The 15,391-nt window shown below is 40.6% G+C and overlaps 1 protein-coding gene across 2 annotated transcripts in view; it reads right to left on the reverse strand.

Moving 5' to 3' along the window:
- The window catches only part of ST8SIA6 (ST8 alpha-N-acetyl-neuraminide alpha-2,8-sialyltransferase 6), a gene marked incomplete at its 5' end in the record, with an annotated part of 154,993 nt that overhangs the window by 46,658 nt on the left and 92,944 nt on the right, over positions 1-15,391 (reverse strand). The window lies entirely within an intron of this gene.

Here is a 15,391-nt window from a genome sequence, read left to right on the forward strand (position 1 = left end):
ATCAAGTCAAGAATGTCTACTCTCACCATCTCTGTAACACACTACACTGGACATCTAGCTAATACAATAAGGCAAGAAAAAGAAATAACACCATCCAGATTAAAAAGAAAGAACTAAACTGTTTTTATTCAGAGAGAACATGATCTCCTGAGAAATCCACAAAAAAAGTTATTAGAACTAATACTTTAGAAAATTTTTCAGGATACAAGATCAACATATTGAATCAATTATATTTTAATACACTAGCAACAAACAACCTAAATTAAATTTTAAACAATTCAATTTATAGTAACATAAAAAAATATAAAATACCTAAGAATAAATTTGACCAAAGATGTGCAGGACCCATAAACTTAAATGGACAAAAATTGCTAAAAGCAATTAAAGAAGACCTAAATATATATAGCAATATGCCATCTCCATAGGTTAAAAAAGACTTAGGATATATTAAGATTTTAATTTCCCCCAATTGATTTATATGTTTGGTGCAATTTTAATAAAAAAATTCTAGCAATATTTTTTGTAAAAACTGAAAAACTGACCTAAAATTCACATGGAATTTAAAGACCTGGAGCAGCCAACAAAATTTAAAAATGAACAATAAATTTGGAAGAGTTATACTATCTGATTTCAGAACTTACTACAGTGTTACAATAATCAGAGCAATGCCTTATTTATTGTATGTCAAGACAGATAAAGAAATTAATGAAAAATTAGAAAAAACAGAAAGAAAGCTTTTCAAGAAGGTAATTCAATGGAAAAGGAATAATCTTTTCAACAAAGGCTGCTAAAATGATTGGCTAGATAACTATTTTTAAAATTCTCAACTCTTACCTCACTTCATCTACAATATGAACCCAAATTGTACCATTAACCTAAATGTATGAACTAAATTGGAAAACTTCTAGAAGAAAACATTTAAAAATCTTAATGATCGTGGGTTTTGTACATCTTTACACAAAATGTACAAACTATGAAAGATATCTATAAATTAAACGTCATTAAGATTAAAGGTTACTTTTCAAAAAGCACTGTAAAGAAAATGAAAATGCAAGTCATGGATTAGAAAAAATATTTGCACAACACATACCTGATAAAGAACTTGAATCCAGTATATACAAAGAACTCTTAAAACTCAATGGTAAGACAAACAACCCAATTAAAAATTGGGCAAAAGACTTGAATATTATCCATCAAAGATGATAGATAAATGGCAAATCAACACATGAAAAGATGCTCAACAATACTAGTTACTAGAGAAATGTACTAGTTGTACCGGTTAATAATGCGGATTTTTTTCAATAGATGGAGTTACACATACGTTGATATATAAGCGATTTGATATGTATGCTATTTTGTTGTATTGACAACAAGCTTCAAACCTTCATATGTCAAATTTTATGAAGGTGTTAACATAGATATTTTTACACTTAAAAATGTCTAATTTCGTGCCAAAAAAAAAAAAGTATTTGCGGGAAGTTTTAATTCATTACTTCATTTTGAAGAAAAGTGCTGCTGAAAGTTATCGTGTACTTTGGGAAGCTTATGGTGAACATTCTCCATCTCAAGATACTTGTGAAGGCTGGTTTAAATGCTTTAAAAGTGATGATTTTGATGTGAAAGACAAAGAATGTCCAGGTCAATCGAAGAAGTTTGAAGACCAACAATTACAAGCATTATTGGATGAAGATGCGTGTCAAACTCAAAAACAAATTGCAGAAAGGTTATATGTTGCTCAGCAAACAATTTCCGATTGTTTACAAGCAATGGGAAAGATTTTTAAAGCAGTGGTTCTCAACCTGTGGGTCGTGACCCCTTTGGGAGTCGAACAACCCTTTCACAGGGGTCACCTAAGACCATCGGAAAACACATATATAATTACATACTGTTTTTGTGATTAATCACTATGGTTTAATTATGTTCAATTTGTACCAATGAAAATACATCCTGCATATCAGATATTTACATTACGATTCATAACAGTAGCAAAATTACAGTTATGAAATAGCAACAAAAGTAATTTTATGGTTGGAGGTCACCATAACATGAGGAACTGTATTCAAGGGTCGCAGCATTAGGAAGGTTGAGAACCACTGTTTTAAAGGAAGGAAAATGGGTTCCACATCAACTGAACAAAAGACAAATGGAAAACCGAAAAGTCATCAGTACTAGTATAATGACAGAGAGCATATCAGGGATTACCTGGATATAAAGGCTGGGATGCAGTGGTAGGGAGAATAGATGAAAAGAGCATCTTTTGGGTAGTGGATATGCTCAAATTAGATTGGAGTGTTGGTGCATACACTGTACATTTAAGTTATAGTTTGCTGATCATCATTTAAACCTCAAAAATCTTTCAAATATTCATTATTGGGCTAAAATTATATTTTCCCTGGTGATATCATATATAATAATAGAGGAATATGCTAATTGCCCATTACTCTGTAACATAATGACCAGTTACCAGGCTGCGAGCACAGCAGGCTCAGGTGGGCAGGCTGTGGCAGCCGGGGGATGTGAGCCTGTGTTGCCTCCTCTGGAGTTGGGGAGCTAATGATGGACGGGCTCTGGTCCTCCTCCAGCAGCCCTCTCCAGCAGGCATGGGATTCCTGAGACCCAGGCCAGGCCTCTGGCCACAGATACACAGGTTCGCAGAGACCAACTCTACCAGGTTGTCCAGAGGCCATATGGCTGGGCCACAGGGTGCCCGAACCCTGTGCCCATTCAAGATGTTAAACAGAGAGGAGCTGCAGAAGGAAATCCAGAGAATGGGATGTGGGGGTTCAAGACTCACTCACTCTGGGCTTTGTCCTTCTTGGCCTGCCTGAGGGGCGGCTCCTGAGAGAGCACCGTGGGTTCAGAGAAGCAGCCGGCTAGGAGGTGGGCGGCCCAAGAGGCGCAGAGCGGCGCCAAGGTGAGGTGTACTGGAGGGGGCTCAGGCTGGGGCGGGGGGCCAGCAGGTGGGGATCTGCCTTGCCCATGGAGAGTGAGGTTCTGCAGTGGCCCCAAGATGCGGGTCGGCCCAGCGGGAAACAAGAGGCAATGACTGCTGGCATGGAAGGATGCTCCAGTGGAGAAGCATGGATCCGCAGCCCTGAGCGGGGGTTGAGGGGCAGTGCCACCTCAGTGGAGGGTGCCACACTGCCGGGCAACCCACTGCAGTGGTTTGGCGAAGCTCCCAGTGCTAACCCGGCCTCGCCCCAGCAGCCTGCGCACTTGAGAGGTGGTGACTCCTGCTCCCACCGCAGCCCAAAAGCAAGTGCGTGCCCGTCCTGCCCCCAGTTCCCGCCACACTGTGCCCCATGGCGGCATGCGCCTGCATGGTGAGTGTGAAGCCTACCACATGCTCCCCAGAAAGGGGGGGCAGTAATGAATGGGGGCAGGGAGCAAGGGAGAGGAAAGAATGTGGAGTGTCCACGATGAAGAAGTGCTTGAGAATAAGGCTCAGAAGACTGGCGGGGAGGTTTGCTCTGTTTGCCCCGTGGCTGTCCCTTGGAAGAGTGGGGAGCATGGCTGTGAGGGCTCCCTGCGCAAGGAGTCCAGTTCCAGAGCCAACGGGAATTGGCCTCAACTTCCTGGTCTGCAAAATGAATTAAGCATGTCCCAGTGCCTTCGCTGAGCTTTGCGGGCCAACTGAGATACTATACAAAGAAAATGAGGAAAGAAGTGAGAGAGGAAAGGAAGGGCAAGCAACACAAAAGAAAGATTGGAAGGAACCTGTAAACCTATTGTCACTTAAATAGGGAATATAGTCAACAGTGTTGTAATGACGGTATGAAGCCAGGTGGGTACTGGAAATATCAGGGAACACTTTGTAAAGTATATGATTGTCTAACCACTATTCTGTAAATAATATAAAACCTGAAGCTAATACAAAATAATTTTGAATGTAAATAAATGAAAATAGGAGTGAAATTTTTGTAAATTTCAAAATTTAAATAAAAGCTGTAAAGGAAGGAAGGGGGAGAATAAAAATAGTGTTTTTCATTTTACCACTTTATTGTCTTTTCAGTACATGAAAAAGACAGTTGTCTTTATATGGCGCTTTTATGCTTTTCTAAGTCATTATCTCATTTGATGTTCAGGGCAATTTAAAGACAAGATAATTATTCCCTCCACTATTCAAAGAAAGGAAATCTTGGTGCCTGGCCCCAATGATTCAATCGTCAATCCCTTATTGTAAAGCAGGGTTAGTGAAATTTTCTGTGAAGGGTCATATCTATACTAATGAAAGCCTTGGGGTGATCAGGCCAGCAGGGGAGGGCAGTTTGGGGCAATCAGGCTAGCAGGGGAGCAGTTAGGTGTCAATCAGGCCAGCAGGGGAGCAGTTAGGGGGTGATCAGGCTGGCAGACAGAAGCAGCTAGGGACGATCAGGCAGGCAGGCAGGTGAGCAGTTAAGAGCCAGTGGTCCTGGATTAAAAGAGGGATGTCTGACTGCCAGTTTAGGCCCAATACCTGCAGCCTAAACAGGCAGTCAGACATCCCCTGAGGGGTCTGAGATTGGAGAGGGTGCAGGCTGGGCTGAGGGACACCCACCCCATGCACAAATTTTGTGCACTGAGCCACTAGTAACTAAGATAATAAGCAATGTACATCAGCCATTGTTAGGGGATCAAATATCGAAAATTCAAAATTCTATGGACCTACAGTATATTTAAATAAATATGCTTTTTTAAAAAGTTTATTTTGCAATTACGGTTGACATGTAATATTATATTAATTTCAGGTGTACAACATAGTGATTAAACAGTTATATACCTTGCAAAGTGATCATCCCTATAAGTCTAATCCCCATCTGACACTTTACATAGTTATTACAATGTTATTGACTCTATTCCCTATGCTGTATTTTACATCCTCATGACTATTTTAATAACTGGCAATTTGTACTTAATCCCTTCACCTTTTTCATGAATATGCTTTTTAAAGAGTTCCCTGGAAAGCTAATAAGCTGCTACTTCCTATGTACTTTCAGTGCCTTGACCAATCTATAATATTAAAAGGGTAATATGCTAATTAGACCAGACATCTTCTGGATGGCCTTCCTGATGAAGCTGGGGCTGGAGGGAAGCCAGCCCAGGTCCTGGGTGCTGGAGGGAAGCCGGTGCCGGCAGCCAGGGGAAGGAAGGCCTACTCTTACACGAATTTTTGTGCATCAGGCCTCTAGTACTTCTATAATAGCCTTTCTCACATTGAATTGCATTTTGTATTTACATGTTGGCTTCCCCTTCTAGACTAAGCATTTCCCTCCAGGACCCTCAAAGACTAAGCATTTCTAATTTCTAGCCCAGGGGTGGGCAAACTTTTTGACTGGAGGGCCACAATGGGTTCTTAAACTGGACCAGAGGGCTGGAACAAAAGCATGGATGGAGTGTTTGTGTGAACTAATATAAATTCAAAGTAAACATCATTACTTAAAAGGGTACAGTCTTTTTTTTCAATAGTTTTATTCATTTCAAACGGGCGGGATCTGGCCCACGGGCCGTAGTTTGCCCACGGCTGTTCCTAGCCTAACACAATCCCCAGCTGATTGTTCTTGTTAACACAGGAAATACACATTTAAATATAAATACGAAATTTAATGAGGTAAAAAACTACATTGAACAAGTTCAAAGCAACATTTACTTATTCCATGGCTTATGGATTCTACTTAATAACCTTCCCCAATGCTGACTTTCATTCACTCTTCCTATCCACAGCTGTAGTAAAGCTTTTCCTGATCAATGCCGAATTTGCTGGAGATTTCATACAGGAAATGGAGGAAAGGGGTTATATTGCTAGGTAGTAGAGATATAATCTCTTCAACTTAAAAAAACACACACAATAATTCCCCATGTTGTTTTGGCCAACTCTTGGCCTTGAGAGTAATCTCTTCTCTCAACCCTCTTGATTGGCACAGGATGGGTGTGGGATCGTCTCTTCCCTCCTTCCATACTTTGTTTCTCATTATTGTGCTCAAGCTAGCTCATAGATTGTGAGAAATGACTGGTAAGTTTTCAGGAGTGTTGTGAACAGGTTGTTAAAACATTGGTAGCTTGAAACTGGCCAAGGTAGAAGTATTTATCCTACAAGAATCAGCAGGAGAGGAACCAAGATGGCAGCATAGGTAAACACCTGTACCTTGCTGCCTCCCACAACCACATCAAAATTACAACTAAAATACACAACAACTATCATCCAGAACTGCAGAAAAACTGGCTGAGTGGAAGTACTACAACTAGAGAGGTAAAGAAGAAAGCACAATGAGACTGGCAGGAGGTGCAGAGGTGCGGAATGGGCTGGTCCGGCACCTGGGTGTACCAAATTTTTAATCAGGAGGGAGATCACCTCTGCGGAGGCCACCTAGAGGAGCAAGGGGTCCCAGCCCCACACCAGATCCCCAGCCCAGGGTTCCAGAGCTGGGGAAATAAATCTCTATATGCAGTAAGAACTGTGGACTATGAAAACAAGTGTGGATTGGGGCTGAGTGACACACAGGATGCTAGAGACCCAGCTGCTCCTCTTAAAAGGCCGGCACTGTGAACTGAATTTACAAGCTCCTGCTTGCTCTGAGCTCCAGTGCTGCTCCAGTGCTGGGTGAGGCTCTGGGGGACACAGACAGATACAGGGAGAAACTGGACTGTATCAGGGCAGGAATGCGGGGGCAGCTTTCTTCCAGACAAAGGTGCTCTTAGTGGTCCTTGTTCCCATTCTGGGACTTCCCCTGTGCAATGCTGACTGGCAGACATTTCTGTTCTCCCTGCCCTGGAGATTCCCTGAGACCACCGCCCTACCCAATTTACATTGCTGTGAGCAATGGCTCTTGCATATGAATGGCCTGTCCTTTCTCAGCCTAAAACCTATCAAACAATCTGCAGCTGGGTCAGGGAGCCCCAAAGCTATCAATAAAAGGCCCAAGACCAGCACCAGCACCAGCACCAGCCTGCCTTGCTTCACAGCTGGGCCTCATCTGGGCACTTCCAAACCTGATACAAAGAGAAGGAATCTGAAGATTTCTCTGTAGCTCCTGCTTGGTGGCCCCAGGCAGTGGCTGACTTTGCTCCTCCTTGGAGATCCAAGAGCCAGAGTGCCCAGTGGTCAGTGTGAGACCATACCAGATCACAACTCTTCACATCCATAAACGACACACTGAAGGGGCAGACTCAGTGAGCACTAAAGCCCTACTGAAGCAAGTCCTGCCCCATAAGGTGTCTCTTGCATAGCAGCTCTCCCATTGTAGTTGCAGCTGGTTCCCACAACCAATTGGCCTGGAGGTCAATTCCTCCCAGTGATGCCAACAGCAATCAAGGCTCAACTACAACAAGACTGTGCACACAGACCACAAAGGGGGGTGCACCAAGAGTGTCCACCTCAGGTGACTGGGGAGGCTAAGCCACTGGGCTCTATAAGACAACTACTACACAAGGTCACTTCATCAACTCAAGGAGACTTAGCAGCTACCCAATACATAGAAACAAACACAGGGAAGCAGCCAAAATGCAGACACAGAGAAACATGTCACAAATGAAAGAAATGGAAGGAAGCAAGCTACTGGATATAGAGTTCAAAACCACAGTTGTAAGGTTACTCAAGAATCTTCTAGAAACCTCTGAGGAACTTAGTGATACCTCCAAGGAACTTAGTGAGAATGCCAAAGAATGAAAAAGGATCAGTCAGAAATTAAGCATGCACTGACTGAAAGAATAATATACAGGGATTCAACAGCAGACTAGAGGATCCCAAAAATCAAGTCAATGATGTGAAATACAAGGAAGCAAAAAACACCCAACCAGAAGAGTAAAAAGAAAAATAATCCAAAAATATGAAGATAGTGTAAGAAGCCTCTGAGACAACTTCAAGAGTACCAACATCCGAATTACGGGGGTGCCAGAAGAAGAGAGAGAGAAAGATATTGAAAACCTAATTGAAGAAATAATGATGGAAAACTTCCCCTACCTTGTGAAAGAAATACACTTACAAGTCCAGGAAGCGCAGAGAACCCCAAACAAAAGGAATCCAAAGAGGACCACACCAAGACATATCATAATTTAAATGCCAAGGGCCAAAGACAAAGAGAGAATCTTAAAAGCAGCAAGAAAAAAACAGTTACCTACAAGGGAGTACCCATATGACTGTCAGCTGATTTCTCAACAGAAACTGTGCAGGCCAGAAAGGAGTGGCAAGAAATACTCAAAGTGATGAATAGCAAGAACCTACAACCAAGAATACTCTACCCAGCAAGGCTATCATTTAGAATTGAAGGTCAGATAAAAAGCTTCACAGACAAGAAAAAGCTAAAGGAGTTCATCACCAACAAACCAGTAGTATATGAAATGCTGAAGGGTATTCTTTAAGAAGAGGAAGAAGAAGAAAAAGGTAAAGATAAAAAATTATGAACAACAAAGTGACAACAAACACATATCTATCAACAAATGAATCTAAAAGTCAAATGAATAACAAATCCGATGAACAGAATAAACTGATGAATGGAATAGAATCAGGGGCATGGAAATGGAACAGACTGATGATTCTCAGAGGAAAGGGTGTGTGTGTGTGTGGGGGGGGGGGTGTGCGGGAAGAGATTAGACAAAGATCTTATATTCATGTATGCAGTTCTATGGACACAGTCAATAGGGTGGCAAGGGCCTGGGGTGGGGTGGGGACCAGGTGGTGGGAAGCTATGGGGGGAAAAAGTGGGACATCTGTAATAATCTCAACAATAAAAATTTTTTAAAAAAGAATCAGCAAATGTGACAAATTAGGGCTCCCTCCTACCCAAGATAGTTATTAAGCTTGAACCAGGGTGGTGCTGTTACTACATTTCACTACAATTGGGCAACCTGTTGGCCTGGATCGAAATTTTTCACTCTTCCCCCAGTTTTAGCCTTATGGAGGCCTGCTGAGAAGGTCAGGTGAGACTTATCAAGTGACACTGACCCAGTTTGGCCCTAAGCCTTAGTTTACCAAACTATCATACTAGCTTCAAAGAGCAACTCTCTCAAGAAAGTAAAGGTGGCTTTATTTCCACTGAGATTTTGAGCAAATGCTCTTATGTATATTATACTTTTACTCTGGCTTCCCTGAAAAGCATTTTGTGTCATTTTGAACTCATTCTTACCTTTCTATCAAGCTTATTCTAGAACATTCAAATTACCATCCATTACCAGCTGAAATAAAGGTGCCTTGGTGCATTGTAAAATATGAACAGTCTTTAAAACATTTTGTTTTAGTGATATATATCCTCCTATAAATTACAGCTGGCTCCAATTTTACTTAATATTGAAAGATATCAACCATAGTATATCTAATTTTACTAATAAGTTTGCTGCATAAAGGGGCTTATGACTTTACAGCCATTAATATTTAAAACGAAACCAGTATTTACAGCAGGCCTACCTATTACAAAAGAAGAGTTAGTTATTCCTGGCCATTCTATTGTCAGAAAACAGTACTCAAGCTATTTACTTCCTGAGGTTGCTGTGTTCAAAGAATCTTTTTGATGTCCAGTTTAGAAATTAAGCATTATCCTCTGACATAATAAAGGAAAGACTGAAGAATAAGAAATAGCAAGGGGAGGTTTTTTCCTATATGCTTGCTCTTTTCTACTAAAAAAAAAAAATGTATCATCAACTGGTTATTTTGGAAAATTGAAATTGCTACAGTACCATCTTGATTTGTAACAAGGGAGCATTGCTGGAGTGGAAAATCATCTGAGGAGGAGAAATCATAGATGTGCTACAAGTGTGGACTAATTTGTGGGATAAATGCATCTCTATAGAAGTTTCCTGTTAAGTAAAATGCTCTAAAAATCACATCATACTTTCTGAAAATTTACATTTACAGCTAGTTTTTTATTACAAAGGATAGTCCCCCTCCCCACAATATTGAGGGACAGCTATTCCTATGAGAATAGCCCTGTTTTCATGGATGACAAAACTAAAAGTTCTGAGAAGACAAACAGATTCTCAATATTGTATTATAAAATGGATGAGTTGAGAATTAAATTCATGTCTTTTGATTCACAGTCCGGCCCTCTTGCCAATATATCATGCTGCAATTCATCTATTTTCATAATGAAACAGAAAATTAATCCCATCACAAACATTTTCTGGTCCCAAGACATACAATAAATCATACTAAATAATGCAGCAAGTTATTTCCAAAAGAATAAATAATGTATATTTAAATCATTATTAATAATACTCAAAGTGAGATACAAATTATAAATAACATACTAAATGATACTAAGTAAATATATTAAAATTTAAAATATTTTTCTAGAAACTTCTCTTTGGAGATGAAGACTCACAAGCACTGGCTATCAATTAAGACACATTTGTAATACCTTAACCAATAAAGAAATTAAAGATAAAAAAAGAAAAAAAGATGTATATAGTTTTTTAAAACTATAATATATGGTTAATTCATTTAATTATTAAATATTTATTGGGTACTTATTAGATGCCTAAAAGTTACCTTTAGGATATTAATTTTTTAGTCCCTTTTAAGTATCTGACATACTGATTTAGTTTTCATAACATCTCTTCATGGTAAAAACCAACCTTTTTTGTCTACTGAAATGGGTGGGGATACCCCAAAAATATTAAGTAAGTAGATTTCTAAGTGTTGTTCTATGTAGATCAAACAATCTTTTGTAGCTAGTTTCTACAAAACCCCTGAAGAGCTTAGGTCTGCATGAAAAGAAAGTCTTCAAATCAATATAGTGCTATAAAATTTTCAATCAATATAGCCAATCGTTTCCACTGGGCAATACTTCTTAAATAAATGGTTGATGAGTGTATAATGGCTAACAAAGAGAAATATGCATTGGGTAGACTGACTGAACTATGAATAGTGTTGACATACTGACATTTCATCTACTAAAGGTAGAATAATTCAATTCATATTGTTTTCAACTCTGCGTGATATGGTAACTTCTAATTAGAATGCTGTGTTATTGCCAATTGCCATAGGAGAAAGGAATCTCAAACTTTTATTCATTCCATACCTTTTAGTGTCCCTTTGACAAGTTAAATAGTCCAAAAGTGCTTCAGAAATTAACTCCTACAGATGCCACTGTTTTTCTTCAGAGCCCCAATGAAATCTCTAAATTGTCATATTTTTTTAAAAAATCAGATAATGCTTTTTTATAAAAAAGAACACTTTGTCCTACACAATTAACTTTTGGGATTTTTATATTAATTATTAGAGGCCCGGTGCACAAAATTCTGCATGGGGTGGGGAGGTCCCTCAGCCTGGATTGTGAGAGGGCATAGGCCAGGCTGAGGGACCCCACCGGTGCATGATCGGGGCCAGGGAGGGGCGCAGAAGGGCTCCAGGGCATGTCCGACCCATCTGGCCCTTCTCACTCATCTCACTCAGTCTTGTTCAGTCTCACTTAGTCCCGATCAGCCGGACCCCAGCAGCAAACTAACCTACTAGTCAGAGCATCTGCCCCCTGGTGGTCAGTGCACGTCATAGCGTGTGATTGAGTTGCCTTAGCATATCATTAGCATATTACACTTTGATTGGTTGAATGGCCAACTGGACAACCAGACACTTAGCATATTAGGCTTTTATTATATAGGGTATGTTTAATAAAATATGAAATACTGTAAGCAGAGACTAACCATAGACCAAGAGAGAATGGGAAATGTATTTACAAAGGAGTGAGATAGAGTAAAGGAAAAGTTATACAGATTGGTGAAGCACTCTGTGGCTAGCAACAGGGAAGGAGTAGGAAAGCTGTTACGACCCTAAGTGTATAGGCTACCCAGAAAAAGCTGTGGCTGTCTGTGTAGAACAAGGCCGCTGGACAGGAGTGATGGCCTTCAATAGAGGATGCAGTCATTCCCAAAGCAAGCCCACAGAGAGGAATCCAAGAGAATAAATACCCTAAACTTTTCCTCTTCCTAGTTCCTATGTTCCTGCCAATGACTGACATAGGCTGACCTTAACCAGAAACTAAAGGTTAGAAGAGTCCAACTAATGTAGCCCAAGGAAATCAGCCTCCTACAGCACGCAGCTAGAGCAGAAAGGGTAGTGAGTAGATCTGAAAGGTTAAAAAGGAATATATACCACAAATGGAAATCTATTCATGATTTATATTATCAGAATGATTTGGGATAACCGAATTTACTTCACTGGACTAGTTTTATAGAATGCCAAAATCAAGCAGTACTTCAGAGCAAAATATATGATTTTAAGTATCTCCTTTGCAAGTATCAACAACATGCAAATAAATCACCAGGAGAGAAGAATGAATAAACAAAGAATGAAGCTGCCATTTAAGATTTTCATATTTCCTCTCCAACACAATCACCATAAGAGTTCTGAAGATGAAAAAGTGATGACCCACTTTTCACGTTAATAGACAGAAATCTTCAGAAATAAGAGGATATCCAGAGATGAAATACTAACAATTTAGTATTCTAATATTGTCAACTTTTAGAAATAGGATCTTATATATTGGAAGAAATCTTAAAGAACCAATAAATTTAGGGTTTCTCCATTTCTTGAAGAGTAATATGTTATAGGGTGAGTGCATAGAGAGTATATCTGGTAAGATTTCTAAGCCATATATTAGTGGCTATTAACTATTTGCCTTTTAAATTATTCTGACGCACATAAGCAGAGTTGTTCTGTCCCCCTGCTGTGTCCTTTGCACCACCCTATATCTACTATATATCTCTTCAGTACTTATCCTTTTGTTTTCATGTATATACTCAATAAATACTTATTGGGCATCTGCTATGTGTGAGGTACTGTGCTAGTGGCCAATTTTACAATAATAAACAAAATAGATTTTTAAAAACACTCCATGTTCTCATAAAATTTGTATTGTATTAGAGAATGATCCACAATAACAAAATGTATGGGTTGAATTGTGTTCTTTAAAATTCATATGCTGAAGACACCTGAGTGTCTTCAGAATGTGGCTGTATGTGGAGATAGGGCCTTAGAAGAGGGTATTAAGTTAAAATGAGGCTATTAAGATGGCCCTAAGTCAATCTGACTGTTGTTATAAGAAAAAGAAATATGTATATACAGAGAGACACCAGGAGTGTGGCATATGTAAAGAGTACATGTGAGGACCAGTAAGAAGGTGGCCATATACAAGCCAAGGAGAGAGACCTTAGAATAAACAAAACCTGCTAACACTTTGATCTTGTTATTTTAGCCTCCAGAACTGTGAAAAAAATAATTTCTGTTGTTGAAGCCATCTGGTCTGTTTTAATATGTTATGCAACCCTCGCAAACTAATACACCAATGTACATAATGACGTACAATGTCATTAGTACTGCCAAGAAAAAGCAGGAAAAAAAATAAAAGCAAATATGTGAAATAGAGTTGCCATTTAGGTAGGGTAGTTAGGGAAGACCCCACATGGAGTTCAAAGTTAGGCAAGGACTTGACCAAAGTGGTCAAGTAAGTTTTATCAGGGCATGGGAATGGGAAGAATATTCTCGGCAAAGGGAATGACAAGTACAAAGGTCTGAGATAGAGTCAGGCATGGTGTGTTCAAGGAAAAACAAGATGGTTAAGGTGGCTCAAAGTCATCCACTAGTCATTCATGAATCCACTCAGGAAGGTGGCAGGAGATGAAGTCAGAAAGGTAATGAGAAAGCTGATGGTGTAAGTCTTGCTATTTAAAGTATGAACCTCAGACTAGCTGTATTAGAATCATATGGTAAGATTGTTAGCAATGCAGCATCTCAGGCCCTGTCCCAGACCCACAGAATCAAAAATCTGTGTTAAAATAAAATCCCCAATCAATCTGTAGGAACATTAAATTTTAACATCTTTATTGAGGTACAATTCATATACCATACAATTCACACATTTAAAGTGTACACATCAGTGATTTTTAGAGTATTCACAGGTGTGTACAACCACTACTACAGTCAATTTTGGAACATATTTATCATCTCAAAAAGAAAGCGTGTACACTTTTGTGATAATAGCATCTCTTTATTTCTGTTAACATTTTTTGTTTTATTTACTTATTTATATTTTTAGAGCATGTTTATTAAAGCTGGGGACACCAAAACAAGGAAAGGCTTAGGACAGAAGAAGCAATGGGAGAGAGCCTAGGCGAGGTGGCTTTGCTCCCTAGAAATGTTATTGAAAAGAAATGAGCCTGGGAGGGGCTGCGTGGCTCACTGAAAAGTCAGAGAAAAGGGACCTTGGAGACAGGTTCAGGGGGTTAGCCTGGGATGCTGTGCTGCCCACTGTTCTCTTGCTGTAAGTCTCTTGGGGTCCTTAGAGTTTAGGAGAGGCACACCTATGGGGGAATAAGAAGGGAAGGGGAAAGGTGCAGGCGTGCTCCTTACCGGAAGAGTGCACCAACATTTTTTGTTTTAAAAGTCTCTTTTGTCTAATATCCATATAACCACTTCAGCATTCTAGTGGTTGCTGTTTGCATAATATATCTTTCCCCGTATTTTTACATCTACCTGTTTATTTGAATACAAAGTGTGTCTTCTATAAATATATATAGTTGGATCATGTTTTTGTAATCCAGTCTGACAATCTCTGCCCTTTGACTGTATGATTTAATCCATTCACATTTAATGCTATCTATACTAATAAAAGGGTAATATGCTAATTAGACCAGATAGACTGGACATCTTCTGAACGACCTTCTGGACATCCTTCCTGACATAGCTGGGGCCCAGGCGGTGCTGCCCGGGGTCCTGGGTGCCTGCCTGGGTGGCGCCTCCCAGGGTCCCGGGTGCTGGCCTGGGCAAAGCTGCCCAGGTGCCGGGTGCCTGTGGCCAGCCTGGGTGAAGGCGCCCGGGGTCCCTGAGGTCCTGGGTGCCTGCAGCTTGCTGAAGGAGATAAGCCTGGGTCCTGAGTGCGGGGGCCAAGGCAGAGGCAGTTAGGGGCAATCAGGCAGGCAGGCAGAGTGGTTAGAGATGATCAGGCAGGCAGTTGAGTGGTTAGGGGTGATCAGGCAGGCAGGCAAACAATTAGGGGCAATCAGGCAGGCAGGCAGAGTGGTTAGAGGTGATCAGGCAGGCAGGTGAGTGGTTAGGGGTGATCAGGCAGGCAGGCAGGCAGGCAAGCAGTTAGGAGCCAGCAGTCCCCGATTGCGAGAGGGGTGTCGGACATCCCCTGAAGGGTCCCTGATTGCGAGAGGTTGCAGGTCGGGCTGAGGGACCCCCATCCCAGGCATGAATTTAGTGCACCGGGCCTCTAGTCTATAATAATAAAAGCATAATATGCTAATTAGACCAACATCCTTCCAGACATCCTTCCGGGAGGAAGCCGGGGCTGCAGCCACTTGATCCAGGCAGCTGCCATGGCTGTGAGGGAGGAATCCAGGCAGACATCGCAGCTGCGAAGGACTACTCTTGCATGAATTTCGAGCATCGGGCCTCTAGTTGTTATATAGCTATCTACCTCGA

This window comes from Myotis nattereri (genome assembly GCF_964212035.1).
Source record: "Myotis nattereri genome assembly, chromosome: 1".
NCBI classification, from domain to species: Eukaryota; Metazoa; Chordata; class Mammalia; order Chiroptera; family Vespertilionidae; genus Myotis; species Myotis nattereri.